General features: G+C 46.0%; 58 non-coding genes across 58 annotated transcripts; 29 read left to right on the forward strand and 29 right to left on the reverse strand.

The window, feature by feature from the left end:
• Window positions 1-296: 296 nt before the first annotated feature.
• On the forward strand, window positions 297-368 carry Trnac-gca (transfer RNA cysteine (anticodon GCA)). The gene has a single exon. It is a non-coding gene; the product is annotated as a tRNA-Cys (tRNA).
• A 398-nt stretch (window positions 369-766) lies between these two features.
• Window positions 767-850, reverse strand: Trnal-cag (transfer RNA leucine (anticodon CAG)). The gene has a single exon. It is a non-coding gene; the product is annotated as a tRNA-Leu (tRNA).
• Window positions 851-1215: 365 nt separating this feature from the next.
• On the forward strand, window positions 1216-1287 carry Trnac-gca (transfer RNA cysteine (anticodon GCA)). Its single transcript has one exon. It is a non-coding gene; the product is annotated as a tRNA-Cys (tRNA).
• Window positions 1288-1685: 398 nt separating this feature from the next.
• Trnal-cag (transfer RNA leucine (anticodon CAG)) lies at window positions 1686-1769 on the reverse strand. Its single transcript has one exon. It is a non-coding gene; the product is annotated as a tRNA-Leu (tRNA).
• Window positions 1770-2134: 365 nt separating this feature from the next.
• Trnac-gca (transfer RNA cysteine (anticodon GCA)) lies at window positions 2135-2206 on the forward strand. The gene has a single exon. It is a non-coding gene; the product is annotated as a tRNA-Cys (tRNA).
• A 398-nt stretch (window positions 2207-2604) lies between these two features.
• On the reverse strand, window positions 2605-2688 carry Trnal-cag (transfer RNA leucine (anticodon CAG)). The gene has a single exon. It is a non-coding gene; the product is annotated as a tRNA-Leu (tRNA).
• Window positions 2689-3053: 365 nt separating this feature from the next.
• Trnac-gca (transfer RNA cysteine (anticodon GCA)) lies at window positions 3054-3125 on the forward strand. The gene has a single exon. It is a non-coding gene; the product is annotated as a tRNA-Cys (tRNA).
• Window positions 3126-3523: 398 nt separating this feature from the next.
• Trnal-cag (transfer RNA leucine (anticodon CAG)) lies at window positions 3524-3607 on the reverse strand. The gene has a single exon. It is a non-coding gene; the product is annotated as a tRNA-Leu (tRNA).
• Window positions 3608-3972: 365 nt separating this feature from the next.
• Window positions 3973-4044, forward strand: Trnac-gca (transfer RNA cysteine (anticodon GCA)). The gene has a single exon. It is a non-coding gene; the product is annotated as a tRNA-Cys (tRNA).
• Window positions 4045-4442: 398 nt separating this feature from the next.
• Window positions 4443-4526, reverse strand: Trnal-cag (transfer RNA leucine (anticodon CAG)). The gene has a single exon. It is a non-coding gene; the product is annotated as a tRNA-Leu (tRNA).
• A 365-nt stretch (window positions 4527-4891) lies between these two features.
• On the forward strand, window positions 4892-4963 carry Trnac-gca (transfer RNA cysteine (anticodon GCA)). The gene has a single exon. It is a non-coding gene; the product is annotated as a tRNA-Cys (tRNA).
• Window positions 4964-5361: 398 nt separating this feature from the next.
• Trnal-cag (transfer RNA leucine (anticodon CAG)) lies at window positions 5362-5445 on the reverse strand. Its single transcript has one exon. It is a non-coding gene; the product is annotated as a tRNA-Leu (tRNA).
• A 365-nt stretch (window positions 5446-5810) lies between these two features.
• On the forward strand, window positions 5811-5882 carry Trnac-gca (transfer RNA cysteine (anticodon GCA)). Its single transcript has one exon. It is a non-coding gene; the product is annotated as a tRNA-Cys (tRNA).
• Window positions 5883-6280: 398 nt separating this feature from the next.
• Window positions 6281-6364, reverse strand: Trnal-cag (transfer RNA leucine (anticodon CAG)). Its single transcript has one exon. It is a non-coding gene; the product is annotated as a tRNA-Leu (tRNA).
• Window positions 6365-6729: 365 nt separating this feature from the next.
• On the forward strand, window positions 6730-6801 carry Trnac-gca (transfer RNA cysteine (anticodon GCA)). The gene has a single exon. It is a non-coding gene; the product is annotated as a tRNA-Cys (tRNA).
• A 398-nt stretch (window positions 6802-7199) lies between these two features.
• On the reverse strand, window positions 7200-7283 carry Trnal-cag (transfer RNA leucine (anticodon CAG)). Its single transcript has one exon. It is a non-coding gene; the product is annotated as a tRNA-Leu (tRNA).
• A 365-nt stretch (window positions 7284-7648) lies between these two features.
• On the forward strand, window positions 7649-7720 carry Trnac-gca (transfer RNA cysteine (anticodon GCA)). Its single transcript has one exon. It is a non-coding gene; the product is annotated as a tRNA-Cys (tRNA).
• A 398-nt stretch (window positions 7721-8118) lies between these two features.
• On the reverse strand, window positions 8119-8202 carry Trnal-cag (transfer RNA leucine (anticodon CAG)). The gene has a single exon. It is a non-coding gene; the product is annotated as a tRNA-Leu (tRNA).
• A 365-nt stretch (window positions 8203-8567) lies between these two features.
• On the forward strand, window positions 8568-8639 carry Trnac-gca (transfer RNA cysteine (anticodon GCA)). The gene has a single exon. It is a non-coding gene; the product is annotated as a tRNA-Cys (tRNA).
• Window positions 8640-9037: 398 nt separating this feature from the next.
• On the reverse strand, window positions 9038-9121 carry Trnal-cag (transfer RNA leucine (anticodon CAG)). The gene has a single exon. It is a non-coding gene; the product is annotated as a tRNA-Leu (tRNA).
• A 365-nt stretch (window positions 9122-9486) lies between these two features.
• On the forward strand, window positions 9487-9558 carry Trnac-gca (transfer RNA cysteine (anticodon GCA)). The gene has a single exon. It is a non-coding gene; the product is annotated as a tRNA-Cys (tRNA).
• Window positions 9559-9956: 398 nt separating this feature from the next.
• Trnal-cag (transfer RNA leucine (anticodon CAG)) lies at window positions 9957-10040 on the reverse strand. The gene has a single exon. It is a non-coding gene; the product is annotated as a tRNA-Leu (tRNA).
• Window positions 10041-10405: 365 nt separating this feature from the next.
• Trnac-gca (transfer RNA cysteine (anticodon GCA)) lies at window positions 10406-10477 on the forward strand. The gene has a single exon. It is a non-coding gene; the product is annotated as a tRNA-Cys (tRNA).
• A 398-nt stretch (window positions 10478-10875) lies between these two features.
• Window positions 10876-10959, reverse strand: Trnal-cag (transfer RNA leucine (anticodon CAG)). The gene has a single exon. It is a non-coding gene; the product is annotated as a tRNA-Leu (tRNA).
• Window positions 10960-11324: 365 nt separating this feature from the next.
• Trnac-gca (transfer RNA cysteine (anticodon GCA)) lies at window positions 11325-11396 on the forward strand. The gene has a single exon. It is a non-coding gene; the product is annotated as a tRNA-Cys (tRNA).
• A 398-nt stretch (window positions 11397-11794) lies between these two features.
• On the reverse strand, window positions 11795-11878 carry Trnal-cag (transfer RNA leucine (anticodon CAG)). The gene has a single exon. It is a non-coding gene; the product is annotated as a tRNA-Leu (tRNA).
• A 365-nt stretch (window positions 11879-12243) lies between these two features.
• Trnac-gca (transfer RNA cysteine (anticodon GCA)) lies at window positions 12244-12315 on the forward strand. The gene has a single exon. It is a non-coding gene; the product is annotated as a tRNA-Cys (tRNA).
• Window positions 12316-12713: 398 nt separating this feature from the next.
• Window positions 12714-12797, reverse strand: Trnal-cag (transfer RNA leucine (anticodon CAG)). Its single transcript has one exon. It is a non-coding gene; the product is annotated as a tRNA-Leu (tRNA).
• A 365-nt stretch (window positions 12798-13162) lies between these two features.
• On the forward strand, window positions 13163-13234 carry Trnac-gca (transfer RNA cysteine (anticodon GCA)). Its single transcript has one exon. It is a non-coding gene; the product is annotated as a tRNA-Cys (tRNA).
• A 398-nt stretch (window positions 13235-13632) lies between these two features.
• Trnal-cag (transfer RNA leucine (anticodon CAG)) lies at window positions 13633-13716 on the reverse strand. Its single transcript has one exon. It is a non-coding gene; the product is annotated as a tRNA-Leu (tRNA).
• A 365-nt stretch (window positions 13717-14081) lies between these two features.
• Window positions 14082-14153, forward strand: Trnac-gca (transfer RNA cysteine (anticodon GCA)). The gene has a single exon. It is a non-coding gene; the product is annotated as a tRNA-Cys (tRNA).
• Window positions 14154-14551: 398 nt separating this feature from the next.
• Trnal-cag (transfer RNA leucine (anticodon CAG)) lies at window positions 14552-14635 on the reverse strand. Its single transcript has one exon. It is a non-coding gene; the product is annotated as a tRNA-Leu (tRNA).
• Window positions 14636-15000: 365 nt separating this feature from the next.
• Window positions 15001-15072, forward strand: Trnac-gca (transfer RNA cysteine (anticodon GCA)). Its single transcript has one exon. It is a non-coding gene; the product is annotated as a tRNA-Cys (tRNA).
• A 398-nt stretch (window positions 15073-15470) lies between these two features.
• On the reverse strand, window positions 15471-15554 carry Trnal-cag (transfer RNA leucine (anticodon CAG)). Its single transcript has one exon. It is a non-coding gene; the product is annotated as a tRNA-Leu (tRNA).
• A 365-nt stretch (window positions 15555-15919) lies between these two features.
• Trnac-gca (transfer RNA cysteine (anticodon GCA)) lies at window positions 15920-15991 on the forward strand. Its single transcript has one exon. It is a non-coding gene; the product is annotated as a tRNA-Cys (tRNA).
• Window positions 15992-16389: 398 nt separating this feature from the next.
• Trnal-cag (transfer RNA leucine (anticodon CAG)) lies at window positions 16390-16473 on the reverse strand. The gene has a single exon. It is a non-coding gene; the product is annotated as a tRNA-Leu (tRNA).
• A 365-nt stretch (window positions 16474-16838) lies between these two features.
• On the forward strand, window positions 16839-16910 carry Trnac-gca (transfer RNA cysteine (anticodon GCA)). Its single transcript has one exon. It is a non-coding gene; the product is annotated as a tRNA-Cys (tRNA).
• A 398-nt stretch (window positions 16911-17308) lies between these two features.
• Trnal-cag (transfer RNA leucine (anticodon CAG)) lies at window positions 17309-17392 on the reverse strand. The gene has a single exon. It is a non-coding gene; the product is annotated as a tRNA-Leu (tRNA).
• Window positions 17393-17757: 365 nt separating this feature from the next.
• On the forward strand, window positions 17758-17829 carry Trnac-gca (transfer RNA cysteine (anticodon GCA)). The gene has a single exon. It is a non-coding gene; the product is annotated as a tRNA-Cys (tRNA).
• A 398-nt stretch (window positions 17830-18227) lies between these two features.
• Trnal-cag (transfer RNA leucine (anticodon CAG)) lies at window positions 18228-18311 on the reverse strand. Its single transcript has one exon. It is a non-coding gene; the product is annotated as a tRNA-Leu (tRNA).
• Window positions 18312-18676: 365 nt separating this feature from the next.
• Window positions 18677-18748, forward strand: Trnac-gca (transfer RNA cysteine (anticodon GCA)). Its single transcript has one exon. It is a non-coding gene; the product is annotated as a tRNA-Cys (tRNA).
• Window positions 18749-19146: 398 nt separating this feature from the next.
• Window positions 19147-19230, reverse strand: Trnal-cag (transfer RNA leucine (anticodon CAG)). Its single transcript has one exon. It is a non-coding gene; the product is annotated as a tRNA-Leu (tRNA).
• Window positions 19231-19595: 365 nt separating this feature from the next.
• Window positions 19596-19667, forward strand: Trnac-gca (transfer RNA cysteine (anticodon GCA)). The gene has a single exon. It is a non-coding gene; the product is annotated as a tRNA-Cys (tRNA).
• Window positions 19668-20065: 398 nt separating this feature from the next.
• Trnal-cag (transfer RNA leucine (anticodon CAG)) lies at window positions 20066-20149 on the reverse strand. Its single transcript has one exon. It is a non-coding gene; the product is annotated as a tRNA-Leu (tRNA).
• A 365-nt stretch (window positions 20150-20514) lies between these two features.
• Window positions 20515-20586, forward strand: Trnac-gca (transfer RNA cysteine (anticodon GCA)). The gene has a single exon. It is a non-coding gene; the product is annotated as a tRNA-Cys (tRNA).
• A 398-nt stretch (window positions 20587-20984) lies between these two features.
• On the reverse strand, window positions 20985-21068 carry Trnal-cag (transfer RNA leucine (anticodon CAG)). The gene has a single exon. It is a non-coding gene; the product is annotated as a tRNA-Leu (tRNA).
• Window positions 21069-21433: 365 nt separating this feature from the next.
• On the forward strand, window positions 21434-21505 carry Trnac-gca (transfer RNA cysteine (anticodon GCA)). Its single transcript has one exon. It is a non-coding gene; the product is annotated as a tRNA-Cys (tRNA).
• Window positions 21506-21903: 398 nt separating this feature from the next.
• On the reverse strand, window positions 21904-21987 carry Trnal-cag (transfer RNA leucine (anticodon CAG)). Its single transcript has one exon. It is a non-coding gene; the product is annotated as a tRNA-Leu (tRNA).
• Window positions 21988-22352: 365 nt separating this feature from the next.
• On the forward strand, window positions 22353-22424 carry Trnac-gca (transfer RNA cysteine (anticodon GCA)). Its single transcript has one exon. It is a non-coding gene; the product is annotated as a tRNA-Cys (tRNA).
• Window positions 22425-22822: 398 nt separating this feature from the next.
• Trnal-cag (transfer RNA leucine (anticodon CAG)) lies at window positions 22823-22906 on the reverse strand. The gene has a single exon. It is a non-coding gene; the product is annotated as a tRNA-Leu (tRNA).
• Window positions 22907-23271: 365 nt separating this feature from the next.
• Trnac-gca (transfer RNA cysteine (anticodon GCA)) lies at window positions 23272-23343 on the forward strand. The gene has a single exon. It is a non-coding gene; the product is annotated as a tRNA-Cys (tRNA).
• Window positions 23344-23741: 398 nt separating this feature from the next.
• On the reverse strand, window positions 23742-23825 carry Trnal-cag (transfer RNA leucine (anticodon CAG)). The gene has a single exon. It is a non-coding gene; the product is annotated as a tRNA-Leu (tRNA).
• Window positions 23826-24190: 365 nt separating this feature from the next.
• Window positions 24191-24262, forward strand: Trnac-gca (transfer RNA cysteine (anticodon GCA)). Its single transcript has one exon. It is a non-coding gene; the product is annotated as a tRNA-Cys (tRNA).
• Window positions 24263-24660: 398 nt separating this feature from the next.
• Trnal-cag (transfer RNA leucine (anticodon CAG)) lies at window positions 24661-24744 on the reverse strand. Its single transcript has one exon. It is a non-coding gene; the product is annotated as a tRNA-Leu (tRNA).
• Window positions 24745-25109: 365 nt separating this feature from the next.
• Trnac-gca (transfer RNA cysteine (anticodon GCA)) lies at window positions 25110-25181 on the forward strand. Its single transcript has one exon. It is a non-coding gene; the product is annotated as a tRNA-Cys (tRNA).
• A 398-nt stretch (window positions 25182-25579) lies between these two features.
• Trnal-cag (transfer RNA leucine (anticodon CAG)) lies at window positions 25580-25663 on the reverse strand. The gene has a single exon. It is a non-coding gene; the product is annotated as a tRNA-Leu (tRNA).
• Window positions 25664-26028: 365 nt separating this feature from the next.
• Window positions 26029-26100, forward strand: Trnac-gca (transfer RNA cysteine (anticodon GCA)). The gene has a single exon. It is a non-coding gene; the product is annotated as a tRNA-Cys (tRNA).
• A 398-nt stretch (window positions 26101-26498) lies between these two features.
• On the reverse strand, window positions 26499-26582 carry Trnal-cag (transfer RNA leucine (anticodon CAG)). Its single transcript has one exon. It is a non-coding gene; the product is annotated as a tRNA-Leu (tRNA).
• Between the last annotated feature and the right edge of the window lie 93 nt (window positions 26583-26675).

Consider the following 26675-nt stretch of genomic DNA (forward strand, 5'->3'; position numbering starts at 1 on the left):
AAATGCATTCCACCCACATTGAAAATATGGTCCTAAATCCAGTTTAGACCCTACCAAGGGCGGAAAAAGTGCATATGTAGACTTCAAGGAATGTATTGTGAAACGTTTAATGTATTTACGTCGCCGTCAAGTGAATACACTGGACTTACGATGTGGCAGGAAGAAAGGTGGGGATATGTCGTGAGCCCCAGCATGCTTTGCTGGGTGTCAGATGCGGTCAGACTGTTATGTCTTGTGCACGAGCATTTACTGACTTGATTGTTATTACCTGCATTTATCGTGACAGCACATGCGACGGGGGTATAGCTCAGTGGTAGAGCATTCGACTGCAGATCGAGAGGTCCCCGGTTCGATCCCGGGTGCCCCCTCTATATGTTTTTTTTCGCTGAATCAGTCATCAGTGAAGGAACAAGGAAGTCACACGAATCATACCAGACTCAGGCAATCCCATTTTGGTCAGAGGAGTGTCTTCTTACTAGAAGAAGTGTGCAACTAAACCGAAACGATTCCAACTTTGTGCCATGCATCCATAAATACAAACTAGAAGACTCAGGTAATCCCATTTTGGACAGAGGAGCGTCTTCTCACTAAAAGTAAGTGTGCAACTAAACAGAAACGATTCCAACTTTGTGCCATGCATCCATAAATGCAAACTAGAAATTTCAGTTCATACCCAAGCTAATTCTGACGGCACGGGATGCTGGTGACTTTCCTTGATTGACAAAACAATACCAAACAGGTGACAGTTGAAGAGGACGAAAAGAGTTGTCAGAAGTGGGATTCGAACCCACGCCGGGAGAACCCGACTGCGACCTGAACGCAGCGCCTTAGACCACTCGGCCATCCTGACTGCTGGTAGCCTGTACACACCTGTATAAAGTATATCAGCGAGAGTCCTATGTATTGGTTTGGACACGGAAAATGCATTCCACCCACATTGAAAATATGGTCCTAAATCCAGTTTAGACCCTACCAAGGGCGGAAAAAGTGCATATGTAGACTTCAAGGCATGTATTGTGAAACGTTCAATGTATTTAAGTCGCCGTCAAGTGAATGTACTGGACTTACGATGTGGCAGGAAGAAAGGTGGGGATATGGCGTGAGCCCCAGCATGCTTTGCTGGGTGTCAGATGCGGTCAGACTGTTATGTCTTGTGCACGAGCATTTACTGACTTGATTGTTATTACCTGCATTTATCGTGACAGCACATGCGACGGGGGTATAGCTCAGTGGTAGAGCATTCGACTGCAGATCGAGAGGTCCCCGGTTCGATCCCGGGTGCCCCCTCTATATGTATTTTTTCGCTGAATCAGTCATCAGTGAAGGAACAAGGAAGTCACATGAATCATACCAGACTCAGGCAATCCCATTTTGGTCAGAGGAGTGTCTTCTTACTAGAAGAAGTGTGCAACTAAACCGAAACGATTCCAACTTTGTGCCATGCATCCATAAATACAAACTAGAAGACTCAGGTAATCCCATTTTGGACAGAGGAGCGTCTTCTCACTAAAAGTAAGTGTGCAACTAAATAGAAACGATTCCAACTTTGTGCCATGCATCCATAAATGCAAACTAGAAATTTCAGTTCATACCCAAGCTAATTCTGACGGCACGGGATGCTGGTGACTTTCCTTGATTGACAAAACAATACCAAACAGGTGACAGTTGAAGAGGACAAAAAGAGTTGTCAGAAGTGGGATTCGAACCCAGGCCGGGAGAACCCGACTGCGACCTGAACGCAGCGCCTTAGACCGCTCGGCCATCCTGACTGCTGGTAGCCTGTACACACCTGTATAAAGTATATCAGCGAGAGTCCTATGTATTGGTTTGGACACGGAAAATGCATTCCACCCACATTGAAAATATGGTCCTAAATCCAGTTTAGACCCTACCAAGGGCGGAAAAAGTGCATATGTAGACTTCAAGGCATGTATTGTGAAACGTTCAATGTATTTAAGTCGCCGTCAAGTGAATGTACTGGACCTACGATGTGGCAGGAAGAAAGGTGGGGATATGGCGTGAGCCCCAGCATGCTTTGCTGGGTGTCAGATGCGGTCAGACTGTTATGTCTTGTGCACGAGCATTTACTGACTTGATTGTTATTACCTGCATTTATCGTGACAGCACATGTGACGGGGGTATAGCTCAGTGGTAGAGCATTCGACTGCAGATCGAGAGGTCCCCGGTTCGATCCCGGGTGCCCCCTCTATATGTTTTTTTTCGCTGAATCAGTCATCAGTGAAGGAACAAGGAAGTCACACGAATCATACCAGACTCAGGCAATCCCATTTTGGTCAGAGGAGTGTCTTCTTACTAGAAGAAGTGTGCAACTAAACCGAAACGATTCCAACTTTGTGCCATGCATCCATAAATACAAACTAGAAGACTCAGGTAATCCCATTTTGGACAGAGGAGCGTCTTCTCACTAAAAGTAAGTGTGCAACTAAACAGAAACGATTCCAACTTTGTGCCATGCATCCATAAATGCAAACTAGAAATTTCAGTTCATACCCAAGCTAATTCTGACGGCACGGGATGCTGGTGACTTTCCTTGATTGACAAAACAATACCAAACAGGTGACAGTTGAAGAGGACAAAAAGAGTTGTCAGAAGTGGGATTCGAATCCACGCCGGGAGAACCCGACTGCGACCTGAACGCAGCGCCTTAGACCGCTCGGCCATCCTGACTGCTGGTAGCCTGTACACACCTGTATAAAGTATATCAGCGAGAGTCCTATGTATTGGTTTGGACACGGAAAATGCATTCCACCCACATTGAAAATATGGTCCTAAATCCAGTTTAGACCCTACCAAGGGCGGAAAAAGTGCATATGTAGACTTCAAGGCATGTATTGTGAAACGTTCAATGTATTTAAGTCGCCGTCAAGTGAATGTACTGGACTTACGATGTGGCAGGAAGAAAGGTGGGGATATGTCGTGAGCCCCAGCATGCTTTGCTGGGTGTCAGATGCGGTCAGACTGTTATGTCTTGTGCACGAGCATTTACTGACTTGATTGTTATTACCTGCATTTATCCTGACAGCACATGCGACGGGGGTATAGCTCAGTGGTAGAGCATTCGACTGCAGATCGAGAGGTCCCCGGTTCGATCCCGGGTGCCCCCTCTATATGTTTTTTTCCGCTGAATCAGTCATCAGTGAAGGAACAATTAAGTCACACGAATCATACCAGACTCAGGCAATCCCATTTTGGTCAGAGGAGTGTCTTCTTACTAGAAGAAGTGTGCAACTAAACCGAAACGATTCCAACTTTGTGCCATGCATCCATAAATACAAACTAGAAGACTCAGGTAATCCCATTTTGGACAGAGGAGCGTCTTCTCACTAAAAGTAAGTGTGCAACTAAACAGAAACGATTCCAACTTTGTGCCATGCATCCATAAATGCAAACTAGAAATTTCAGTTCATACCCAAGCTAATTCTGACGGCACGGGATGCTGGTGACTTTCCTTGATTGACAAAACAATACCAAACAGGTGACAGTTGAAGAGGACATAAAGAGTTGTCAGAAGTGGGATTCGAACCCACGCCGGGAGAACCCGACTGCGACCTGAACGCAGCGCCTTAGACCGCTCGGCCATCCTGACTGCTGGTAGCCTGTACACACCTGTATAAAGTATATCAGCGAGAGTCCTATGTATTGGTTTGGACACGGAAAATGCATTCCACCCACATTGAAAATATGGTCCTAAATCCAGTTTAGACCCTACCAAGGGCGGAAAAAGTGCATATGTAGACTTCAAGGCATGTATTGTGAAACGTTCAATGTATTTAAGTCGCCGTCAAGTGAATGTACTGGACCTACGATGTGGCAGGAAGAAAGGTGGGGATATGGCGTGAGCCCCAGCATGCTTTGCTGGGTGTCAGATGCGGTCAGACTGTTATGTCTTGTGCACGAGCATTTACTGACTTGATTGTTATTACCTGCATTTATCGTGACAGCACATGTGACGGGGGTATAGCTCAGTGGTAGAGCATTCGACTGCAGATCGAGAGGTCCCCGGTTCGATCCCGGGTGCCCCCTCTATATGTTTTTTTTCACTGAATCAGTCATCAGTGAAGGAACAAGGAAGTCACACGAATCATACCAGACTCAGGCAATCCCATTTTGGTCAGAGGAGTGTCTTCTTACTAGAAGAAGTGTGCAACTAAACCGAAACGATTCCAACTTTGTGCCATGCATCCATAAATACAAACTAGAAGACTCAGGTAATCCCATTTTGGACAGAGGAGCGTCTTCTCACTAAAAGTAAGTGTGCAACTAAACAGAAACGATTCCAACTTTGTGCCATGCATCCATAAATGCAAACTAGAAATTTCAGTTCATACCCAAGCTAATTCTGACGGCACGGGATGCTGGTGACTTTCCTTGATTGACAAAACAATACCAAACAGGTGACAGTTGAAGAGGACAAAAAGAGTTGTCAGAAGTGGGATTCGAACCCACGCCGGGAGAACCCGACTGCGACCTGAACGCAGCGCCTTAGACCGCTCGGCCATCCTGACTGCTGGTAGCCTGTACACACCTGTATAAAGTATATCAGCGAGAGTCCTATGTATTGGTTTGGACACGGAAAATGCATTCCACCCACATTGAAAATATGGTCCTAAATCCAGTTTAGACCCTACCAAGGGCGGAAAAAGTGCATATGTAGACTTCAAGGCATGTATTGTGAAACGTTCAATGTATTTAAGTCGCCGTCAAGTGAATGTACTAGACTTACGATGTGGCAGGAAGAAAGGTGGGGATATGTCGTGAGCCCCAGCATGCTTTGCTGGGTGTCAGATGCGGTCAGACTGTTATGTCTTGTGCACGAGCATTTACTGACTTGATTGTTATTACCTGCATTTATCGTGACAGCACATGCGACGGGGGTATAGCTCAGTGGTAGAGCATTCGACTGCAGATCGAGAGGTCCCCGGTTCGATCCCGGGTGCCCCCTCTATATGTTTTTTTCGGCTGAATCAGTCATCAGTGAAGGAACAATTAAGTCACACGAATCATACCAGACTCAGGCAATCCCATTTTGGTCAGAGGAGTGTCTTCTTACTAGAAGAAGTGTGCAGCTAAACCGAAACGATTCCAACTTTGTGCCATGCATCCATAAATACAAACTAGAAGACTCAGGTAATCCCATTTTGGACAGAGGAGCGTCTTCTCACTAAAAGTAAGTGTGCAACTAAACAGAAACGATTCCAACTTTGTGCCATGCATCCATAAATGCAAACTAGAAATTTCAGTTCATACCCAAGCTAATTCTGACGGCACGGGATGCTGGTGACTTTCCTTGATTGACAAAACAATACCAAACAGGTGACAGTTGAAGAGGACAAAAAGAGTTGTCAGAAGTGGGATTCGAACCCACGCCGGGAGAACCCGACTGCGACCTGAACGCAGCGCCTTAGACCGCTCGGCCATCCTGACTGCTGGTAGCCTGTACACACCTGTATAAAGTATATCAGCGAGAGTCCTATGTATTGGTTTGGACACGGAAAATGCATTCCACCCACATTGAAAATATGGTCCTAAATCCAGTTTAGACCCTACCAAGGGCGGAAAAAGTGCATATGTAGACTTCAAGGCATGTATTGTGAAACGTTCAATGTATTTAAGTCGCCGTCAAGTGAATGTACTGGACCTACGATGTGGCAGGAAGAAAGGTGGGGATATGGCGTGAGCCCCAGCATGCTTTGCTGGGTGTCAGATGCGGTCAGACTGTTATGTCTTGTGCACGAGCATTTACTGACTTGATTGTTATTACCTGCATTTATCGTGACAGCACATGTGACGGGGGTATAGCTCAGTGGTAGAGCATTCGACTGCAGATCGAGAGGTCCCCGGTTCGATCCCGGGTGCCCCCTCTATATGTTTTTTTTCGCTGAATCAGTCATCAGTGAAGGAACAAGGAAGTCACACGAATCATACCAGACTCAGGCAATCCCATTTTGGACAGAGGAGTGTCTTCTTACTAGAAGAAGTGTGCAACTAAACCGAAACGATTCCAACTTTGTGCCATGCATCCATAAATACAAACTAGAAGACTCAGGTAATCCCATTTTGGACAGAGGAGCGTCTTCTCACTAAAAGTAAGTGTGCAACTAAACAGAAACGATTCCAACTTTGTGCCATGCATCCATAAATGCAAACTAGAAATTTCAGTTCATACCCAAGCTAATTCTGACGGCACGGGATGCTGGTGACTTTCCTTGATTGACAAAACAATACCAAACAGGTGACAGTTGAAGAGGACAAAAAGAGTTGTCAGAAGTGGGATTCGAACCCACGCCGGGAGAACCCGACTGCGACCTGAACGCAGCGCCTTAGACCGCTCGGCCATCCTGACTGCTGGTAGCCTGTACACACCTGTATAAAGTATATCAGCGAGAGTCCTATGTATTGGTTTGGACACGGAAAATGCATTCCACCCACATTGAAAATATGGTCCTAAATCCAGTTTAGACCCTACCAAGGGCGGAAAAAGTGCATATGTAGACTTCAAGGAATGTATTGTGAAACGTTCAATGTATTTAAGTCGCCGTCAAGTGAATGTACTGGACCTACGATGTGGCAGGAAGAAAGGTGGGGATATGGCGTGAGCCCCAGCATGCTTTGCTGGGTGTCAGATGCGGTCAGACTGTTATGTCTTGTGCACGAGCATTTACTGACTTGATTGTTATTACCTGCATTTATCGTGACAGCACATGTGACGGGGGTATAGCTCAGTGGTAGAGCATTCGACTGCAGATCGAGAGGTCCCCGGTTCGATCCCGGGTGCCCCCTCTATATGTTTTTTTTCGCTGAATCAGTCATCAGTGAAGGAACAAGGAAGTCACACGAATCATACCAGACTCAGGCAATCCCATTTTGGACAGAGGAGTGTCTTCTTACTAGAAGAAGTGTGCAACTAAACCGAAACGATTCCAACTTTGTGCCATGCATCCATAAATACAAACTAGAAGACTCAGGTAATCCCATTTTGGACAGAGGAGCGTCTTCTCACTAAAAGTAAGTGTGCAACTAAACAGAAACGATTCCAACTTTGTGCCATGCATCCATAAATGCAAACTAGAAATTTCAGTTCATACCCAAGCTAATTCTGACGGCACGGGATGCTGGTGACTTTCCTTGATTGACAAAACAATACCAAACAGGTGACAGTTGAAGAGGACAAAAAGAGTTGTCAGAAGTGGGATTCGAACCCACGCCGGGAGAACCCGACTGCGACCTGAACGCAGCGCCTTAGACCGCTCGGCCATCCTGACTGCTGGTAGCCTGTACACACCTGTATAAAGTATATCAGCGAGAGTCCTATGTATTGGTTTGGACACGGAAAATGCATTCCACCCACATTGAAAATATGGTCCTAAATCCAGTTTAGACCCTACCAAGGGCGGAAAAAGTGCATATGTAGACTTCAAGGCATGTATTGTGAAACGTTCAATGTATTTAAGTCGCCGTCAAGTGAATGTACTGGACCTACGATGTGGCAGGAAGAAAGGTGGGGATATGGCGTGAGCCCCAGCATGCTTTGCTGGGTGTCAGATGCGGTCAGACTGTTATGTCTTGTGCACGAGCATTTACTGACTTGATTGTTATTACCTGCATTTATCGTGACAGCACATGTGACGGGGGTATAGCTCAGTGGTAGAGCATTCGACTGCAGATCGAGAGGTCCCCGGTTCGATCCCGGGTGCCCCCTCTATATGTTTTTTTTCACTGAATCAGTCATCAGTGAAGGAACAAGGAAGTCACACGAATCATACCAGACTCAGGCAATCCCATTTTGGTCAGAGGAGTGTCTTCTTACTAGAAGAAGTGTGCAACTAAACCGAAACGATTCCAACTTTGTGCCATGCATCCATAAATACAAACTAGAAGACTCAGGTAATCCCATTTTGGACAGAGGAGCGTCTTCTCACTAAAAGTAAGTGTGCAACTAAACAGAAACGATCCCAACTTTGTGCCATGCATCCATAAATGCAAACTAGAAATTTCAGTTCATACCCAAGCTAATTCTGACGGCACGGGATGCTGGTGACTTTCCTTGATTGACAAAACAATACCAAACAGGTGACAGTTGAAGAGGACAAAAAGAGTTGTCAGAAGTGGGATTCGAACCCACGCCGGGAGAACCCGACTGCGACCTGGACGCAGCGCCTTAGACCGCTCGGCCATCCTGACTGCTGGTAGCCTGAACACACCTGTATAAAGTATGTCAGCGAGAGTCCTATGTATTGGTTTGGACACGGAAAATGCATTCCACCCACATTGAAAATATGGTCCTAAATCCAGTTTAGACCCTACCAAGGGCGGAAAAAGTGCATATGTAGACTTCAAGGCATGTATTGTGAAACGTTCAATGTATTTAAGTCGCCGTCAAGTGAATGTACTAGACCTACGATGTGGCAGGAAGAAAGGTGGGGATATGGCGTGAGCCCCAGCATGCTTTGCTGGGTGTCAGATGCGGTCAGACTGTTATGTCTTGTGCACGAGCATTTACTGACTTGATTGTTATTACCTGCATTTATCGTGACAGCACATGTGACCGGGGTATAGCTCAGTGGTAGAGCATTCGACTGCAGATCGAGAGGTCCCCGGTTCGATCCCGGGTGCCCCCTCTATATGTTTTTTTTCGCTGAATCAGTCATCAGTGAAGGAACAAGGAAGTCACACGAATCATACCAGACTCAGGCAATCCCATTTTGGTCAGAGGAGTGTCTTCTTACTACAAGAAGTGTGCAACTAAACCGAAACGATTCCAACTTTGTGCCATGCATCCATAAATACAAACTAGAAGACTCAGGTAATCCCATTTTGGACAGAGGAGCGTCTTCTCACTAAAAGTAAGTGTGCAACTAAACAGAAACGATTCCAACTTTGTGCCATGCATTCATAAATGCAAACTAGAAATTTCAGTTCATACCCAAGCTAATTCTGACGGCACGGGATGCTGGTGACTTTCCTTGATTGACAAAACAATACCAAACAGGTGACAGTTGAAGAGGACAAAAAGAGTTGTCAGAAGTGGGATTCGAACCCACGCCGGGAGAACCCGACTGCGACCTGAACGCAGCGCCTTAGACCGCTCGGCCATCCTGACTGCTGGTAGCCTGTACACACCTGTATAAAGTATATCAGCGAGAGTCCTATGTATTGGTTTGGACACGGAAAATGCATTCCACCCACATTGAAAATATGGTCCTAAATCCAGTTTAGACCCTACCAAGGGCGGAAAAAGTGCATATGTAGACTTCAAGGAATGTATTGTGAAACGTTCAATGTATTTAAGTCGCCGTCAAGTGAATGTACTGGACCTACGATGTGGCAGGAAGAAAGGTGGGGATATGGCGTGAGCCCCAGCATGCTTTGCTGGGTGTCAGATGCGGTCAGACTGTTATGTCTTGTGCACGAGCATTTACTGACTTGATTGTTATTACCTGCATTTATCGTGACAGCACATGTGACGGGGGTATAGCTCAGTGGTAGAGCATTCGACTGCAGATCGAGAGGTCCCCGGTTCGATCCCGGGTGCCCCCTCTATATGTTTTTTTTCGCTGAATCAGTCATCAGTGAAGGAACAAGGAAGTCACACGAATCATACCAGACTCAGGCAATCCCATTTTGGACAGAGGAGTGTCTTCTTACTAGAAGAAGTGTGCAACTAAACCGAAACGATTCCAACTTTGTGCCATGCATCCATAAATACAAACTAGAAGACTCAGGTAATCCCATTTTGGACAGAGGAGCGTCTTCTCACTAAAAGTAAGTGTGCAACTAAACAGAAACGATTCCAACTTTGTGCCATGCATTCATAAATGCAAACTAGAAATTTCAGTTCATACCCAAGCTAATTCTGACGGCACGGGATGCTGGTGACTTTCCTTGATTGACAAAACAATACCAAACAGGTGACAGTTGAAGAGGACAAAAAGAGTTGTCAGAAGTGGGATTCGAACCCACGCCGGGAGAACCCGACTGCGACCTGAACGCAGCGCCTTAGACCGCTCGGCCATCCTGACTGCTGGTAGCCTGTACACACCTGTATAAAGTATATCAGCGAGAGTCCTATGTATTGGTTTGGACACGGAAAATGCATTCCACCCACATTGAAAATATGGTCCTAAATCCAGTTTAGACCCTACCAAGGGCGGAAAAAGTGCATATGTAGACTTCAAGGCATGTATTGTGAAACGTTCAATGTATTTAAGTCGCCGTCAAGTGAATGTACTAGACCTACGATGTGGCAGGAAGAAAGGTGGGGATATGGCGTGAGCCCCAGCATGCTTTGCTGGGTGTCAGATGCGGTCAGACTGTTATGTCTTGTGCACGAGCATTTACTGACTTGATTGTTATTACCTGCATTTATCGTGACAGCACATGTGACCGGGGTATAGCTCAGTGGTAGAGCATTCGACTGCAGATCGAGAGGTCCCCGGTTCGATCCCGGGTGCCCCCTCTATATGTTTTTTTTCGCTGAATCAGTCATCAGTGAAGGAACAAGGAAGTCACACGAATCATACCAGACTCAGGCAATCCCATTTTGGTCAGAGGAGTGTCTTCTTACTAGAAGAAGTGTGCAACTAAACCGAAACGATTCCAACTTTGTGCCATGCATCCATAAATACAAACTAGAAGACTCAGGTAATCCCATTTTGGACAGAGGAGCGTCTTCTCACTAAAAGTAAGTGTGCAACTAAACAGAAACGATTCCAACTTTGTGCCATGCATTCATAAATGCAAACTAGAAATTTCAGTTCATACCCAAGCTAATTCTGACGGCACGGGATGCTGGTGACTTTCCTTGATTGACAAAACAATACCAAACAGGTGACAGTTGAAGAGGACAAAAAGAGTTGTCAGAAGTGGGATTCGAACCCACGCCGGGAGAACCCGACTGCGACCTGAACGCAGCGCCTTAGACCGCTCGGCCATCCTGACTGCTGGTAGCCTGTACACACCTGTATAAAGTATATCAGCGAGAGTCCTATGTATTGGTTTGGACACGGAAAATGCATTCCACCCACATTGAAAATATGGTCCTAAATCCAGTTTAGACCCTACCAAGGGCGGAAAAAGTGCATATGTAGACTTCAAGGAATGTATTGTGAAACGTTCAATGTATTTAAGTCGCCGTCAAGTGAATGTACTGGACCTACGATGTGGCAGGAAGAAAGGTGGGGATATGGCGTGAGCCCCAGCATGCTTTGCTGGGTGTCAGATGCGGTCAGACTGTTATGTCTTGTGCACGAGCATTTACTGACTTGATTGTTATTACCTGCATTTATCGTGACAGCACATGTGACGGGGGTATAGCTCAGTGGTAGAGCATTCGACTGCAGATCGAGAGGTCCCCGGTTCGATCCCGGGTGCCCCCTCTATATGTTTTTTTTCGCTGAATCAGTCATCAGTGAAGGAACAAGGAAGTCACACGAATCATACCAGACTCAGGCAATCCCATTTTGGACAGAGGAGTGTCTTCTTACTAGAAGAAGTGTGCAACTAAACCGAAACGATTCCAACTTTGTGCCATGCATCCATAAATACAAACTAGAAGACTCAGGTAATCCCATTTTGGACAGAGGAGCGTCTTCTCACTAAAAGTAAGTGTGCAACTAAACAGAAACGATTCCAACTTTGTGCCATGCATCCATAAATGCAAACTAGAAATTTCAGTTCATACCCAAGCTAATTCTGACGGCACGGGATGCTGGTGACTTTCCTTGATTGACAAAACAATACCAAACAGGTGACAGTTGAAGAGGACAAAAAGAGTTGTCAGAAGTGGGATTCGAACCCACGCCGGGAGAACCCGACTGCGACCTGAACGCAGCGCCTTAGACCGCTCGGCCATCCTGACTGCTGGTAGCCTGTACACACCTGTATAAAGTATATCAGCGAGAGTCCTATGTATTGGTTTGGACACGGAAAATGCATTCCACCCACATTGAAAATATGGTCCTAAATCCAGTTTAGACCCTACCAAGGGCGGAAAAAGTGCATATGTAGACTTCAAGGAATGTATTGTGAAACGTTCAATGTATTTAAGTCGCCGTCAAGTGAATGTACTGGACCTACGATGTGGCAGGAAGAAAGGTGGGGATATGGCGTGAGCCCCAGCATGCTTTGCTGGGTGTCAGATGCGGTCAGACTGTTATGTCTTGTGCACGAGCATTTACTGACTTGATTGTTATTACCTGCATTTATCGTGACAGCACATGTGACGGGGGTATAGCTCAGTGGTAGAGCATTCGACTGCAGATCGAGAGGTCCCCGGTTCGATCCCGGGTGCCCCCTCTATATGTTTTTTTTCGCTGAATCAGTCATCAGTGAAGGAACAAGGAAGTCACACGAATCATACCAGACTCAGGCAATCCCATTTTGGACAGAGGAGTGTCTTCTTACTAGAAGATGTGTGCAACTAAACCGAAACGATTCCAACTTTGTGCCATGCATCCATAAATACAAACTAGAAGACTCAGGTAATCCCATTTTGGACAGAGGAGCGTCTTCTCACTAAAAGTAAGTGTGCAACTAAACAGAAACGATTCCAACTTTGTGCCATGCATCCATAAATGCAAACTAGAAATTTCAGTTCATACCCAAGCTAATTCTGACGGCACGGGATGCTGGTGACTTTCCTTGATTGACAAAACAATACCAAACAGGTGACAGTTGAAGAGGACAAAAAGAGTTGTCAGAAGTGGGATTCGAACCCACGCCGGGAGAACCCGACTGCGACCTGAACGCAGCGCCTTAGACCGCTCGGCCATCCTGACTGCTGGTAGCCTGTACACACCTGTATAAAGTATATCAGCGAGAGTCCTATGTATTGGTTTGGACACGGAAAATGCATTCCACCCACATTGAAAATATGGTCCTAAATCCAGTTTAGACCCTACCAAGGGCGGAAAAGGTGCATATGTAGACTTCAAGGCATGTATTGTGAAACGTTCAATGTATTTAAGTCGCCGTCAAGTGAATGTACTAGACCTACGATGTGGCAGGAAGAAAGGTGGGGATATGGCGTGAGCCCCAGCATGCTTTGCTGGGTGTCAGATGCGGTCAGACTGTTATGTCTTGTGCACGAGCATTTACTGACTTGATTGTTATTACCTGCATTTATCGTGACAGCATATGTGACGGGGGTATAGCTCAGTGGTAGAGCATTCGACTGCAGATCGAGAGGTCCCCGGTTCGATCCCGGGTGCCCCCTCTATATGTTTTTTTTCGCTGAATCAGTCATCAGTGAAGGAACAAGGAAGTCACACGAATCATACCAGACTCAGGCAATCCCATTTTGGACAGAGGAGTGTCTTCTTACTAGAAGAAGTGTGCAACTAAACCGAAACGATTCCAACTTTGTGCCATGCATCCATAAATACAAACTAGAAGACTCAGGTAATCCCATTTTGGACAGAGGAGCGTCTTCTCACTAAAAGTAAGTGTGCAACTAAACAGAAACGATTCCAACTTTGTGCCATGCATCCATAAATGCAAACTAGAAATTTCAGTTCATACCCAAGCTAATTCTGACGGCACGGGATGCTGGTGACTTTCCTTGATTGACAAAACAATACCAAACAGGTGACAGTTGAAGAGGACAAAAAGAGTTGTCAGAAGTGGGATTCGAACCCACGCCGGGAGAACCCGACTGCGACCTGGACGCAGCGCCTTAGACCGCTTGGCCATCCTGACTGCTGGTAGCCTGTACACACCTGTATAAAGTATATCAGCGAGAGTCCTATGTATTGGTTTGGACACGGAAAATGCATTCCACCCACATTGAAAATATGGTCCTAAATCCAGTTTAGACCCTACCAAGGGCGGAAAAAGTGCATATGTAGACTTCAAGGCATGTATTGTGAAACGTTCAATGTATTTAAGTCGCCGTCAAGTGAATGTACTAGACCTACGATGTGGCAGGAAGAAAGGTGGGGATATGGCGTGAGCCCCAGCATGCTTTGCTGGGTGTCAGATGCGGTCAGACTGTTATGTCTTGTGCACGAGCATTTACTGACTTGATTGTTATTACCTGCATTTATCGTGACAGCACATGCGACGGGGGTATAGCTCAGTGGTAGAGCATTCGACTGCAGATCGAGAGGTCCCCGGTTCGATCCCGGGTGCCCCCTCTATATGTTTTTTTTCGCTGAATCAGTCATCAGTGAAGGAACAAGGAAGTCACACGAATCATACCAGACTCAGGCAATCCCATTTTGGACAGAGGAGTGTTTTCTTACTAGAAGAAGTGTGCAACTAAACCGAAACGATTCCAACTTTGTGCCATGCATCCATAAATACAAACTAGAAGACTCAGGTAATCCCATTTTGGACAGAGGAGCGTCTTCTCACTAAAAGTAAGTGTGCAACTAAACAGAAACGATTCCAACTTTGTGCCATGCATCCATAAATGCAAACTAGAAATTTCAGTTCATACCCAAGCTAATTCTGACGGCACGGGATGCTGGTGACTTTCCTTGATTGACAAAACAATACCAAACAGGTGACAGTTGAAGAGGACAAAAAGAGTTGTCAGAAGTGGGATTCGAACCCACGCCGGGAGAACCCGACTGCGACCTGGACGCAGCGCCTTAGACCGCTTGGCCATCCTGACTGCTGGTAGCCTGTACACACCTGTATAAAGTATATCAACGAGAGTCCTATGTATTGGTTTGGACACGGAAAATGCATTCCACCCACATTGAAAATATGGTCCTAAATCCAGTTTAGACCCTACCAAGGGCGGAAAAAGTGCATATGTAGACTTCAAGGCATGTATTGTGAAACGTTCAATGTATTTAAGTCGCCGTCAAGTGAATGTACTAGACCTACGATGTGGCAGGAAGAAAGGTGGGGATATGGCGTGAGCCCCAGCATGCTTTGCTGGGTGTCAGATGCGGTCAGACTGTTATGTCTTGTGCACGAGCATTTACTGACTTGATTGTTATTACCTGCATTTATCGTGACAGCACATGCGACGGGGGTATAGCTCAGTGGTAGAGCATTCGACTGCAGATCGAGAGGTCCCCGGTTCGATCCCGGGTGCCCCCTCTATATGTTTTTTTTCGCTGAATCAGTCATCAGTGAAGGAACAAGGAAGTCACACGAATCATACCAGACTCAGGCAATCCCATTTTGGACAGAGGAGTGTCTTCTTACTAGAAGAAGTGTGCAACTAAACCGAAACGATTCCAACTTTGTGCCATGCATCCATAAATACAAACTAGAAGACTCAGGTAATCCCATTTTGGACAGAGGAGCGTCTTCTCACTAAAAGTAAGTGTGCAACTAAACAGAAACGATTCCAACTTTGTGCCATGCATCCATAAATGCAAACTAGAAATTTCAGTTCATACCCAAGCTAATTCTGACGGCACGGGATGCTGGTGACTTTCCTTGATTGACAAAACAATACCAAACAGGTGACAGTTGAAGAGGACAAAAAGAGTTGTCAGAAGTGGGATTCGAACCCACGCCGGGAGAACCCGACTGCGACCTGGACGCAGCGCCTTAGACCGCTTGGCCATCCTGACTGCTGGTAGCCTGTACACACCTGTATAAAGTATATCAGCGAGAGTCCTATGTATTGGTTTGGACACGGAAAATGCATTCCACCCACATTGAAAATATGGTCCTAAATCCAGTTTAGACCCTACCAAGGGCGGAAAAAGTGCATATGTAGACTTCAAGGCATGTATTGTGAAACGTTCAATGTATTTAAGTCGCCGTCAAGTGAATGTACTAGACCTACGATGTGGCAGGAAGAAAGGTGGGGATATGGCGTGAGCCCCAGCATGCTTTGCTGGGTGTCAGATGCGGTCAGACTGTTATGTCTTGTGCACGAGCATTTACTGACTTGATTGTTATTACCTGCATTTATCGTGACAGCACATGCGACGGGGGTATAGCTCAGTGGTAGAGCATTCGACTGCAGATCGAGAGGTCCCCGGTTCGATCCCGGGTGCCCCCTCTATATGTTTTTTTTCGCTGAATCAGTCATCAGTGAAGGAACAAGGAAGTCACACGAATCATACCAGACTCAGGCAATCCCATTTTGGTCAGAGGAGTGTCTTCTTACTAGAAGAAGTGTGCAACTAAACCGAAACGATTCCAACTTTGTGCCATGCATCCATAAATACAAACTAGAAGACTCAGGTAATCCCATTTTGGACAGAGGAGCGTCTTCTCACTAAAAGTAAGTGTGCAACTAAACAGAAACGATTCCAACTTTGTGCCATGCATCCATAAATGCAAACTAGAAATTTCAGTTCATACCCAAGCTAATTCTGACGGCACGGGATGCTGGTGACTTTCCTTGATTGACAAAACAATACCAAACAGGTGACAGTTGAAGAGGACAAAAAGAGTTGTCAGAAGTGGGATTCGAACCCACGCCGGGAGAACCCGACTGCGACCTGGACGCAGCGCCTTAGACCGCTTGGCCATCCTGACTGCTGGTAGCCTGTACACACCTGTATAAAGTATATCAACGAGAGTCCTATGTATTGGTTTGGACACGGAAAATGCATTCCACCCACATTGAAAATATGGTCCTAAATCCAGTTTAGACCCTACCAAGGGCGGAAAAAGTGCATATGTAGACTTCAAGGCATGTATTGTGAAACGTTCAATGTATTTAAGTCGCCGTCAAGTGAATGTACTAGACCTACGATGTGGCAGGAAGAAAGGTGGGGATATGGCGTGAGCCCCAGCATGCTTTGCTGGGTGTCAGATGCGGTCAGACTGTTATGTCTTGTGCACGAGCATTTACTGACTTGATTGTTATTACCTGCATTTATCGTGACAGCACATGCGACGGGGGTATAGCTCAGTGGTAGAGCATTCGACTGCAGATCGAGAGGTCCCCGGTTCGATCCCGGGTGCCCCCTCTATATGTTTTTTTTCGCTGAATCAGTCATCAGTGAAGGAACAAGGAAGTCACACGAATCATACCAGACTCAGGCAATCCCATTTTGGACAGAGGAGTGTCTTCTTACTAGAAGAAGTGTGCAACTAAACCGAAACGATTCCAACTTTGTGCCATGCATCCATAAATACAAACTAGAAGACTCAGGTAATCCCATTTTGGACAGAGGAGCGTCTTCTCACTAAAAGTAAGTGTGCAACTAAACAGAAACGATTCCAACTTTGTGCCATGCATCCATAAATGCAAACTAGAAATTTCAGTTCATACCCAAGCTAATTCTGACGGCACGGGATGCTGGTGACTTTCCTTGATTGACAAAACAATACCAAACAGGTGACAGTTGAAGAGGACAAAAAGAGTTGTCAGAAGTGGGATTCGAACCCACGCCGGGAGAACCCGACTGCGACCTGAACGCAGCGCCTTAGACCGCTTGGCCATCCTGACTGCTGGTAGCCTGTACACACCTGTATAAAGTATATCAGCGAGAGTCCTATGTATTGGTTTGGACACGGAAAATGCATTCCACCCACATTGAAAATATGGTCCTAAATCCAGTTTAGACCCTACCAAGGGCGGAAAAAGTGCATATGTAGACTTCAAGGCATGTATTGTGAAACGTTCAATGTATTTAAGTCGCCGTCAAGTGAATGTACTAGACCTACGATGTGGCAGGAAGAAAGGTGGGGATATGGCGTGAGCCCCAGCATGCTTTGCTGGGTGTCAGATGCGGTCAGACTGTTATGTCTTGTGCACGAGCATTTACTGACTTGATTGTTATTACCTGCATTTATCGTGACAGCACATGCGACGGGGGTATAGCTCAGTGGTAGAGCATTCGACTGCAGATCGAGAGGTCCCCGGTTCGATCCCGGGTGCCCCCTCTATATGTTTTTTTTCGCTGAATCAGTCATCAGTGAAGGAACAAGGAAGTCACACGAATCATACCAGACTCAGGCAATCCCATTTTGGTCAGAGGAGTGTCTTCTTACTAGAAGAAGTGTGCAACTAAACCGAAACGATTCCAACTTTGTGCCATGCATCCATAAATACAAACTAGAAGACTCAGGTAATCCCATTTTGGACAGAGGAGCGTCCTCTCACTAAAAGTAAGTGTGCAACTAAACAGAAACGATTCCAACTTTGTGCCATGCATCCATAAATGCAAACTAGAAATTTCAGTTCATACCCAAGCTAATTCTGACGGCACGGGATGCTGGTGACTTTCCTTGATTGACAAAACAATACCAAACAGGTGACAGTTGAAGAGGACGAAAAGAGTTGTCAGAAGTGGGATTCGAACCCACGCCGGGAGAACCCGACTGCGACCTGAACGCAGCGCCTTAGACCGTTCGGCCATCCTGACTGCTGGTAGCCTGTACACACCTGTATAAAGTATATCAGCGAGAGTCCTATGTATTGGTTTGGACACGGAAAATGCATTCCACCCACATTGAAAATATGGTCCTAAATCCAGTTTAGACCCTACCAAGGGCGGAAAAAGTGCATATGTAGACTTCAAGGCATGTATTGTGAAACGTTCAATGTATTTAAGTCGCCGTCAAGTGAATGTACTAGACCTACGATGTGGCAGGAAGAAAGGTGGGGATATGGCGTGAGCCCCAGCATGCTTTGCTGGGTGTCAGATGCGGTCAGACTGTTATGTCTTGTGCACGAGCATTTACTGACTTGATTGTTATTACCTGCATTTATCCTGACAGCACATGCGACGGGGGTATAGCTCAGTGGTAGAGCATTCGACTGCAGATCGAGAGGTCCCCGGTTCGATCCCGGGTGCCCCCTCTATATGTTTTTTTTCGCTGAATCAGTCATCAGTGAAGGAACAAGGAAGTCACACGAATCATACCAGACTCAGGCAATCCCATTTTGGTCAGAGGAGTGTCTTCTTACTAGAAGAAGTGTGCAGCTAAATCGAAACGATTCCAACTTTGTGCCATGCATCCATAAATACAAACTAGAAGACTCAGGTAATCCCATTTTGGACAGAGGAGCGTCTTCTCACTAAAAGTAAGTGTGCAACTAAACAGAAACGATTCCAACTTTGTGCCATGCATCCATAAATGCAAACTAGAAATTTCAGTTCATACCCAAGCTAATTCTGACGGCACGGGATGCTGGTGACTTTCCTTGATTGACAAAACAATACCAAACAGGTGACAGTTGAAGAGGACAAAAAGAGTTGTCAGAAGTGGGATTCGAACCCACGCTGGGAGAACCCGACTGCGACCTGAACGCAGCGCCTTAGACCGCTCGGCCATCCTGACTGCTGGTAGCCTGTACACACCGGTATAAAGTATATCAGCGAGAGTCCTATGTATTGGTTTGGACACGGAAAATGCATTCCACCCACATTGAAAATATGGTCCTAAATCCAGTTTAGACCCTACCAAGGGCGGAAAAAGTGCATATGTAGACTTCAAGGCATGTATTGTGAAACGTTCAATGTATTTAAGTCGCCGTCAAGTGAATGTACTAGACCTACGATGTGGCAGGAAGAAAGGTGGGGATATGGCGTGAGCCCCAGCATGCTTTGCTGGGTGTCAGATGCGGTCAGACTGTTATGTCTTGTGCACGAGCATTTACTGACTTGATTGTTATTACCTGCATTTATCGTGACAGCACATGTGACGGGGGTATAGCTCAGTGGTAGAGCATTCGACTGCAGATCGAGAGGTCCCCGGTTCGATCCCGGGTGCCCCCTCTATATGTTTTTTTTCGCTGAATCAGTCATCAGTGAAGGAACAAGGAAGTCACACGAATCATACCAGACTCAGGCAATCCCATTTTGGTCAGAGGAGTGTCTTCTTACTAGAAGAAGTGTGCAGCTAAATCGAAACGATTCCAACTTTGTGCCATGCATCCATAAATACAAACTAGAAGACTCAGGTAATCCCATTTTGGACAGAGGAGCGTCTTCTCACTAAAAGTAAGTGTGCAACTAAACAGAAACGATTCCAACTTTGTGCCATGCATCCATAAATGCAAACTAGAAATTTCAGTTCATACCCAAGCTAATTCTGACGGCACGGGATGCTGGTGACTTTCCTTGATTGACAAAACAATACCAAACAGGTGACAGTTGAAGAGGACAAAAAGAGTTGTCAGAAGTGGGATTCGAACCCACGCCGGGAGAACCCGACTGCGACCTGAACGCAGCGCCTTAGACCGCTCGGCCATCCTGACTGCTGGTAGCCTGTACACACCGGTATAAAGTATATCAGCGAGAGTCCTATGTATTGGTTTGGACACGGAAAATGCATTCCACCCACATTGAAAATATGGTCCTAAATCCAGTTTAGACCCTACCAAGGGCGGAAAAAGTGCATATGTAGACTTCAAGGCATGTATTGTGAAACGTTCAATGTATTTAAGTCGCCGTCAAGTGAATGTACTAGACCTACGATGTGGCAGGAAGAAAGGTGGGGATATGGCGTGAGCCCCAGCATGCTTTGCTGGGTGTCAGATGCGGTCAGACTGTTATGTCTTGTGCACGAGCATTTACTGACTTGATTGTTATTACCTGCATTTATCGTGACAGCACATGTGACGGGGGTATAGCTCAGTGGTAGAGCATTCGACTGCAGATCGAGAGGTCCCCGGTTCGATCCCGGGTGCCCCCTCTATATGTTTTTTTTCGCTGAATCAGTCATCAGTGAAGGAACAAGGAAGTCACACGAATCATACCAGACTCAGGCAATCCCATTTTGGTCAGAGGAGTGTCTTCTTACTAGAAGAAGTGTGCAGCTAAATCGAAACGATTCCAACTTTGTGCCATGCATCCATAAATACAAACTAGAAGACTCAGGTAATCCCATTTTGGACAGAGGAGCGTCTTCTCAATAAAAGTAAGTGTGCAACTAAACAGAAACGATTCCAACTTTGTGCCATGCATCCATAAATGCAAACTAGAAATTTCAGTTCATACCCAAGCTAATTCTGACGGCACGGGATGCTGGTGACTTTCCTTGATTGACAAAACAATACCAAACAGGTGACAGTTGAAGAGGACAAAAAGAGTTGTCAGAAGTGGGATTCGAACCCACGCCGGGAGAACCCGACTGCGACCTGAACGCAGCGCCTTAGACCGCTCGGCCATCCTGACTGCTGGTAGCCTGTACACACCTGTATAAAGTATATCAGCGAGAGTCCTATGTATTGGTTTGGACACGGAAAATGCATTCCACCCACATTGAAAATATGGTCCTAAATCCAGTTTAGACCCTACCAAGGGCGGAAAAAGTGCATATGTAGACTTCAAGGCATGTATTGTGAAACGTTCAATGTATTTAAGTCGCCGTCAAGTGAATGTACTAGACTTACGATGTGGCAGGAAGAAAGGTGGGGATATGTCGTGAGCCCCAGCATGCTTTGCTGGGTGTCAGATGCGGTCAGACTGTTATGTCTTGTGCACGAGCATTTACTGACTTGATTGTTATTACCTGCATTTATCCTGACAGCACATGCGACGGGGGTATAGCTCAGTGGTAGAGCATTCGACTGCAGATCGAGAGGTCCCCGGTTCGATCCCGGGTGCCCCCTCTATATGTTTTTTTCCGCTGAATCAGTCATCAGTGAAGGAACAAGGAAGTCACACGAATCATACCAGACTCAGGCAATCCCATTTTGGTCAGAGGAGTGTCTTCTTACTAGAAGAAGTGTGCAACTAAACCGAAACGATTCCAACTTTGTGCCATGCATCCATAAATACAAACTAGAAGACTCAGGTAATCCCATTTTGGACAGAGGAGCGTCTTCTCACTAAAAGTAAGTGTGCAACTAAACAGAAACGATTCCAACTTTGTGCCATGCATCCATAAATGCAAACTAGAAATTTCAGTTCATACCCAAGCTAATTCTGACGGCACGGGATGCTGGTGACTTTCCTTGATTGACAAAACAATACCAAACAGGTGACAGTTGAAGAGGACAAAAAGAGTTGTCAGAAGTGGGATTCGAACCCACGCCGGGAGAACCCGACTGCGACCTGGACGCAGCGCCTTAGACCGCTCGGCCATCCTGACTGCTGGTAGCCTGTACACACCTGTATAAAGTATATCAGCGAGAGTCCTATGTATTGGTTTGGACACGGAAAATGCATTCCACCCACATTGAAAATATGGTCCTAAATCCAGTTTAGACCCTACCAAGGGCGGAAAAAGTGCATATGTAGACTTCAAGGCATGTATTGTGAAACGTTCAATGTATTTAAGTCGCCGTCAAGTGAATGTACTAGACCTTCGATGTGGCAGGAAGAAAGGTGGGGATATGGCGTGAGCCCCAGCATGCTTTGCTGGGTGTCAGATGCGGTCAGACTGTTATGTCTTGTGCACGAGCATTTACTGACTTGATTGTTATTACCTGCATTTATCCTGACAGCACATGCGACGGGGGTATAGCTCAGTGGTAGAGCATTCGACTGCAGATCGAGAGGTCCCCGGTTCGATCCCGGGTGCCCCCTCTATATGTTTTTTTCCGCTGAATCAGTCATCAGTGAAGGAACAAGGAAGTCACACGAATCATACCAGACTCAGGCAATCCCATTTTGGTCAGAGGAGTGTCTTCTTACTAGAAGAAGTGTGCAACTAAACCGAAACGATTCCAACTTTGTGCCATGCATCCATAAATACAAACTAGAAGACTCAGGTAATCCCATTTTGGACAGAGGAGCGTCTTCTCACTAAAAGTAAGTGTGCAACTAAACAGAAACGATTCCAACTTTGTGCCATGCATCCATAAATGCAAACTAGAAATTTCAGTTCATACCCAAGCTAATTCTGACGGCACGGGATGCTGGTGACTTTCCTTGATTGACAAAACAATACCAAACAGGTGACAGTTGAAGAGGACAAAAAGAGTTGTCAGAAGTGGGATTCGAACCCACGCCGGGAGAACCCGACTGCGACCTGGACGCAGCGCCTTAGACCGCTCGGCCATCCTGACTGCTGGTAGCCTGTACACACCTGTATAAAGTATATCAGCGAGAGTCCTATGTATTGGTTTGGACACGGAAAATGCATTCCACCCACATTGAAAATATGGTCCTAAATCCAGTTTAGACCCTACCAAGGGCGGAAAAAGTGCATATGTAGACTTCAAGGCATGTATTGTGAAACGTTCAATGTATTTAAGTCGCCGTCAAGTGAATGTACTAGACCTTCGATGTGGCAGGAAGAAAGGTGGGGATATGGCGTGAGCCCCAGCATGCTTTGCTGGGTGTCAGATGCGGTCAGACTGTTATGTCTTGTGCACGAGCATTTACTGACTTGATTGTTATTACCTGCATTTATCCTGACAGCACATGCGACGGGGGTATAGCTCAGTGGTAGAGCATTCGACTGCAGATCGAGAGGTCCCCGGTTCGATCCCGGGTGCCCCCTCTATATGTTTTTTTCCGCTGAATCAGTCATCAGTGAAGGAACAAGGAAGTCACACGAATCATACCAGACTCAGGCAATCCCATTTTGGTCAGAGGAGTGTCTTCTTACTAGAAGAAGTGTGCAACTAAACCGAAACGATTCCAACTTTGTGCCATGCATCCATAAATACAAACTAGAAGACTCAGGTAATCCCATTTTGGACAGAGGAGCGTCTTCTCACTAAAAGTAAGTGTGCAACTAAACAGAAACGATTCCAACTTTGTGCCATGCATCCATAAATGCAAACTAGAAATTTCAGTTCATACCCAAGCTAATTCTGACGGCACGGGATGCTGGTGACTTTCCTTGATTGACAAAACAATACCAAACAGGTGACAGTTGAAGAGGACAAAAAGAGTTGTCAGAAGTGGGATTCGAACCCACGCCGGGAGAACCCGACTGCGACCTGGACGCAGCGCCTTAGACCGCTCGGCCATCCTGACTGCTGGTAGCCTGTACACACCTGTATAAAGTATATCAGCGAGAGTCCTATGTATTGGTTTGGACACGGAAAATGCATTCCACCCACATTGAAAATATGGTCCTAAATCCAGTTTAGACCCTACCAAGGGCGGAAAAAGTGCATATGTAGACTTCAAGGCATGTATTGTGAAACGTTCAATGTATTTAAGTCGCCGTCAAGTGAATGTACTAGACCTTCGATGTGGCAGGAAGAAAGGTGGGGATATGTCGTGAGCCCCAGCATGCTTTGCTGGGTGTCAGATGCGGTCAGACTGTTATGTCTTGTGCACGAGCATTTACTGACTTGATTGTTATTACCTGCATTTATCGTGACAGCACATGTGACGGGGGTATAGCTCAGTGGTAGAGCATTCGACTGCAGATCGAGAGGTCCCCGGTTCGATCCCGGGTGCCCCCTCTATATGTTTTTTTTCGCTGAATCAGTCATCAGTGAAGGAACAAGGAAGTCACACGAATCATACCAGACTCAGGCAATCCCATTTTGGTCAGAGGAGTGTCTTCTTACTAGAAGAAGTGTGCAACTAAACCGAAACGATTCCAACTTTGTGCCATGCATCCATAAATACAAACTAGAAGACTCAGGTAATCCCATTTTGGACAGAGGAGCGTCTTCTCACTAAAAGTAAGTGTGCAACTAAACAGAAACGATTCCAACTTTGTGCCATGCATCCATAAATGCAAACTAGAAATTTCAGTTCATACCCAAGCTAATTCTGACGGCACGGGATGCTGGTGACTTTCCTTGATTGACAAAACAATACCAAACAGGTGACAGTTGAAGAGGACAAAAAGAGTTGTCAGAAGTGGGATTCGAACCCACGCCGGGAGAACCCGACTGCGACCTGAACGCAGCGCCTTAGACCGCTCGGCCATCCTGACTGCTGGTAGCCTGTACACACCTGTATAAAGTATATCAGCGAGAGTCCTATGTATTGGTTTGGACACGGAAAATGCATTCCACCCACATTGAAAATATGGTCCTAAATCCAGTTTAGACCCTACCAAGGGCGGAAAAAGTGCATATGTAGACTTCAAGGCATGTATTGTGAAACGTTCAATGTATTTAAGTCGCCGTCAAGTGAATGTACTAGACCTTCGATGTGGCAGGAAGAAAGGTGGGGATATGGCGTGAGCCCCAGCATTCTTTGCTGGGTGTCAGATGCGGTCAGACTGTTATGTCTTGTGCACGAGCATTTACTGACTTGATTGTTATTACCTGCATTTATCGTGACAGCACATGTGACGGGGGTATAGCTCAGTGGTAGAGCATTCGACTGCAGATCGAGAGGTCCCCGGTTCGATCCCGGGTGCCCCCTCTATATGTTTTTTTCCGCTGAATCAGTCATCAGTGAAGGAACAAGGAAGTCACACGAATCATACCAGACTCAGGCAATCCCATTTTGGTCAGAGGAGTGTCTTCTTACTAGAAGAAGTGTGCAACTAAACCGAAACGATTCCAACTTTGTGCCATGCATCCATAAATACAAACTAGAAGACTCAGGTAATCCCATTTTGGACAGAGGAGCGTCTTCTCACTAAAAGTAAGTGTGCAACTAAACAGAAACGATTCCAACTTTGTGCCATGCATCCATAAATGCAAACTAGAAATTTCAGTTCATACCCAAGCTAATTCTGACGGCACGGGATGCTGGTGACTTTCCTTGATTGACAAAACAATACCAAACAGGTGACAGTTGAAGAGGACAAAAAGAGTTGTCAGAAGTGGGATTCGAACCCACGCCGGGAGAACCCGACTGCGACCTGAACGCAGCGCCTTAGACCGCTCGGCCATCCTGACTGCTGGTAGCCTGTACACACCTGTATAAAGTATATCAGCGAGAGTCCTATGTATTGGTTTGGACACGGAAAATGCATTCCACCCACATTGAAAATATGGTCCTAAATCCAGTTTAGACCCTACCAAGGGCGGAAAAAGTGCATATGTAGACTTCAAGGCATGTATTGTGAAACGTTCTATGTATTTAAGTCGCCGTCAAGTGAATGTACTAGACTTACGATGTGGCAGGAAGAAAGGTGGGGATATGTCGTGAGCCCCAGCATGCTTTGCTGGGTGTCAGATGCGGTCAGACTGTTATGTCTTGTGCACGAGCATTTACTGACTTGATTGTTATTACCTGCATTTATCCTGACAGCACATGCGACGGGGGTATAGCTCAGTGGTAGAGCATTCGACTGCAGATCGAGAGGTCCCCGGTTCGATCCCGGGTGCCCCCTCTATATGTTTTTTTCCGCTGAATCAGTCATCAGTGAAGGAACAAGGAAGTCACACGAATCATACCAGACTCAGGCAATCCCATTTTGGTCAGAGGAGTGTCTTCTTACTAGAAGAAGTGTGCAACTAAACCGAAACGATTCCAACTTTGTGCCATGCATCCATAAATACAAACTAGAAGACTCAGGTAATCCCATTTTGGACAGAGGAGCGTCTTCTCACTAAAAGTAAGTGTGCAACTAAACAGAAACGATTCCAACTTTGTGCCATGCATCCATAAATGCAAACTAGAAATTTCAGTTCATACCCAAGCTAATTCTGACGGCACGGGATGCTGGTGACTTTCCTTGATTGACAAAACAATACCAAACAGGTGACAGTTGAAGAGGACGAAAAGAGTTGTCAGAAGTGGGATTCGAACCCACGCCGGGAGAACCCGACTGCGACCTGAACGCAGCGCCTTAGACCGCTCGGCCATCCTGACTGCTGGTAGCCTGTACACACCTGTATAAAGTATATCAGCGAGAGTCCTATGTATTGGTTTGGACACGGAAAATGCATTCCACCCACATTGAAA

Source organism: Haliotis asinina, chromosome 6 (assembly GCF_037392515.1).
Source record: "Haliotis asinina isolate JCU_RB_2024 chromosome 6, JCU_Hal_asi_v2, whole genome shotgun sequence".
NCBI lineage: Eukaryota > Metazoa > Mollusca > Gastropoda > Lepetellida > Haliotidae > Haliotis > Haliotis asinina.